The following is a 4,427-nucleotide window of genomic DNA, read 5'->3' as shown; positions in this document are numbered from 1 at the left end:
TGTTGGCCAAACCTTCTTTCCAGGCAAGAGAATCAAGGGGCTTTATGTCTGATTTTCTCAAGCTGCTGGGGTAAATATGGTTATAAATGGATAAATACTGTCTAAAGTGCAGTGGGAACCAGTTGGGGGGTGGGGGTGGAGCAAGGCTTTGCCTGGAGGCATCTGAGAAGGCTTCCAGAAGAGGTATCACTGAGGTAAGTTTTGAGGAATAAAGAGGTTTCCTCAAGTGGAAATGAAAATTGTGAGTAGGTGTATGGAGTGGCTTCATGGCCAAAGGTGTGCAGGCAACAGATTGGAATGCATGTCAGAAACCTGCCAGTAGAAAACTTTGGAGGAACCAAAGAGCATGCCAGGGGCAGGTTGTGGGAAAGTTTGCCTGGACCCATCCTGTGGAAGGTCTTACATTCCAAGTAGAGGATCCATTGGGAACATGCAGTGGAGAAGAAGATCTTAAACAAGATTGACTTGGCAGTGATTTGGGAGGAACAGAGGATCAGGTAAGAGTAGATCGTGTGGCATGACAGTGTCTAGGACATGCAGGAACTGTGAGACCAGAATAGAAGGGCAGAATGTGATGGGGGCATGAGGAAATATGTTGTCTCATATATTATCAGTGGACCTGTCAATTGGTCCAGCCACCTTGAAGACTAGTTTCACAATATCTATGCCTACACCTCAACTCAGCCATTTGACTTCTAGGTACATACAGTTGAAAACTTCCACATGGGCATGGGGAAATAGGTATAGGGATGTTCACTGCAGCATTGCTGGTAATGGTAAAAACAAACAAAAAGAAACAACCTCAGTTTCTATCAATTGGAGATCATTGAAATAGATTCTCTAAAGATCCTTTGATGGATATAGCAGTGAACACAAACTACATCTGTATGTATGAAAGGAATAGAGACAAAAACATAATGTTGAGGGGAAAAAGTAAGTCTTAAGAAGTTATTTATGGTGTGGGATGGTATTGACAGGGGACACATGGTTGGCAGGGAGTTCTCAAGTGCATATATCCAGGGTACATAAAAATGTTTGGATATTTTCATAGTGGTTACAATTAAAAACAACTGAGGGAGTGCTGAGTTCCTAGCCAGGAGAGCTCTATCACAGTCCCTAAAGGAACAGCAACAATCCCCCAAGTGCAATGGCAAAGACCAAAAAAGAAGGAAGGTCCAACAATGAGCCCTTGATACTAATGACTATGCTTGTGAGCCTGTGCATCTGAAATAAGAACAAGGCCTAGAGCTGCAGGGTGCCTAAGAGTTCCTTCCTGAGAGCCTCTGTGTTGCTCAAATGTGGCCAGTCTCAAAGCCAAACTCAGCATGTAAATGTGTTGCCTTCCTCCCAGCATGGGACATGACTCCTGGGGATGAGCCTCCCTGGCACCAAGGGATTACTACCAAGTACCAGCTGATGATGTAACTTCAAAATGACCTTGGATGAAAGAGTCAACTCAAACCAGCAGAATATCTCAGTCTACATGTAATATCAGGAGTTAAAAATGCTTTTTGACCTGAATCAAGGAGGAAATGGAAAGGACAAATGAGTTTATATGGCTATGAGTCTCCAAAAAGAGCCGGGAGGTTATCAGAGGGGTTGCCTTATGCACACCTGAGCAGAGTCCCAGAGACAGATAAAGTAGATACAACCCCAGGTACTGGTTCTTCTGAGGACTACAGAGACCCACAGGTTCTATGGTCATGGCAGATGGAGTTCAGTGCCATGTCAGTTTGCCCTACTTTGGAGTTTGTGTTTCTGTGTGATGGAGCTGGACTTATATGTGATCTTTGTCCACAAGTCTCTCCTGTTACTTTTACTGGAACTGTAGTTGGTGCTGGGGTTTAATGTATACCCAGGGGACCTGAATCTCTGGACTGATCATGTGATAGCCAAGCCCTGAGTCTCAGCAGACTTGGCACTCCTATACTTTGGTTTATTGGACCCACCTCACTCATCTAACATGGAGGTGAAGAAGGTCAGCCACCGCACCAGGGAGCCAAGAGTGTCTACAACTGAAGGCAGGAGAATTGCATCCAGCATCCATGTGGAATCTAAGCCCCCTCTTGATATAGATGTGGAGTGGTCACAACCATTCCAAGGTCCACAGGATGGAGGAATAGAGTATGGATTAGAGTGGACTTACTGATAATCTATTCATGAACTATTGTGATTAGTAATCGAAGAAAATGTGGCATTGGTGTAGAGAAAGTGGCCATGGTGGCTGCTGGGGGTAGAGAGTGGGAGGAAGAGATGTGATGTGGGGGCATTTTCAAGGGTTGGAGTTGTCCTGGGTGGTGCTGCAGGGACAGTTACCAGACATTGTATGTCCTCCCATGGCCCACTGGGTGACTGTGGGAGAGTGTGAGCTATGATGTGGACCATTGATCATGAGGTACAGCGGTGCTCAGAGATGTATTCACCAAATGCAATGAATGTTTCATGATGATGGAGGAGATTGTTGTTATGGGGGGAGAAATGGGGGGAAGGGGGTTGGGGGTATATGAATGTAACATTAAAAAAATAAATAAAGACAAAAAAAAGTCAACACAACCAAACAAGAAAAAAAAAAAAAAGAAGTTATTTACCAGAGAATGATATCATTTTTGACAAATTTTCAGTGTACAAAACCAACACTAACACCATTTATGGACACACAAACATGGCCTAGATACACATCACATTCAACACAATAAAGAATAGGACTGGGGAGGAGAGTGCAGGGAACTTCAATGGTATCTATATATTTTGTTTTGCTAGAGAATAATGCCAGGCAAGCATGACGCAAATGTTGACATTTGTTCATTTTGGGCGAAGGGTACACGAGCATTTAGTATATCCCCTGGCTTTTTAAAAACATTTAAGTACAAAAGAAAAAAGGGAAGGAGGGGAGGGATGAATGAGACACAGATGACCAGTACAACATCTAGCTAATAGAACACTGTAGACCCTTACCGAAGGATAGCACAGCCAAGATCAGGAAAAATAACAGAAAGTACCCTGCAGCTTGTAATAAATTTCACGGCACAGAGCCTGGGCTTAGTGCCATCCTTGCCTCAGCCTGACTTACCTCAGTGAAATAAACAAGAAATAAACAGTGCACAAAAGTGATCCAAAGTGGAGGACAATGATTTGGAGCTTTCGCCACGTCCAGATACAAAGGTACTTAGAGAGCAGAATTCACACATATGTTCCACACATGAGTAACAGCTCATCTCTGCAGGGTGTTCAAAGGCAGCAGCCAAAGTGGCAAGTCCAGCCTCTGCCAGGGGCCGTAAGAGGTCTTCTGGAAGGGAGGAAGGGAAGGAGGGTTTACAGGGAATCAGACCGAGAGAAAGACAATGAAATCAAAGGGAACACAATGCCACTAGAGCCAGAACTGAAGCTCCAGGAGGATTTATTTGTGTTTGTTTTATTTGCTGCTGTGTCCTCACCATCTCAAACAGTGCCACGTACAAAGTAGGTGCTCAGTAAATATGTGTGGGGTCAGTGAAAGGGAGCAGTGGGTGACATGGAGTGGAAGGGAGAAAGCTTCAGAACCCCCAGCTCTCCCTCATCTTTTTTTTTTTCTGTTGTGGAGTTAAATTTTTTTGTCATTTAAAAATTTTTTTATTGAAGTATATCATTCATAGATGAACATTCATACAAGTATATAGTAAAAAGTTGGGAACTTCCAAAACAAACATGCGTATCATCAAGGGTTACCATTGTCACCCCACCACCAACACCCTCCATTGTTGTGAAACATTTGTTACAAACTATGAAAGAGCACCGTCAAAATATTACTAGTTATTATAGCTCATATCTTACATTTGGTGTATTGTTCCCCCAACCCATGTGATTATTAATACCCTGTATTAGTATCTCTCTCATCTTGATTAACTCAAATGACCAGGTTTCAGACCTGCCAAAGCAGGAACTCATGATTTAGCTAGTAAATTTATACCACTGGCTGAAGCAGGAGTTGGGTACTGGGACTGAGGCATTAGGTGGAAGAAGTGGTGAGAAGTGAGGTTCCAGAAAAAATAAAGAGCCAACGGAGGTTTAGGTAAGAAATTCTCCTAAAAAAATGAGAAGTGGCTTGAGCAGGAACAGGTATGGAAAGGACAGAATACCAGAGAGAATAAAGAAGGGAAGTGGGACTTACCCCCACTGGACACTGGGAGCCCAAAAGGCACCTCTTTCCTGCTAAAGGCATAGCTTGGAGAACTACCATGCCTTTGAGAGAATTAAGAAAGAGTGGCCCCAGGACGAAGGACTTGGCTTTTGGAGCCCGGCCTGAATTTTCAGTCTCCACTCTGACAGCTTTGCAAAACTGTCCATAATGTTCCTGACCCCCAAATTAGCATTTGGGGAAACCCAATTCTTTCTAGTTTTCCATCATTCTGCAGCCCATTACCATCTGCTGAAGATACCACAGCCACACT

Source organism: Dasypus novemcinctus, chromosome X (genome assembly GCF_030445035.2).
Source record: "Dasypus novemcinctus isolate mDasNov1 chromosome X, mDasNov1.1.hap2, whole genome shotgun sequence".
NCBI lineage: Eukaryota > Metazoa > Chordata > Mammalia > Cingulata > Dasypodidae > Dasypus > Dasypus novemcinctus.
Note: the sequence above shows the minus strand (reverse complement) of the source record.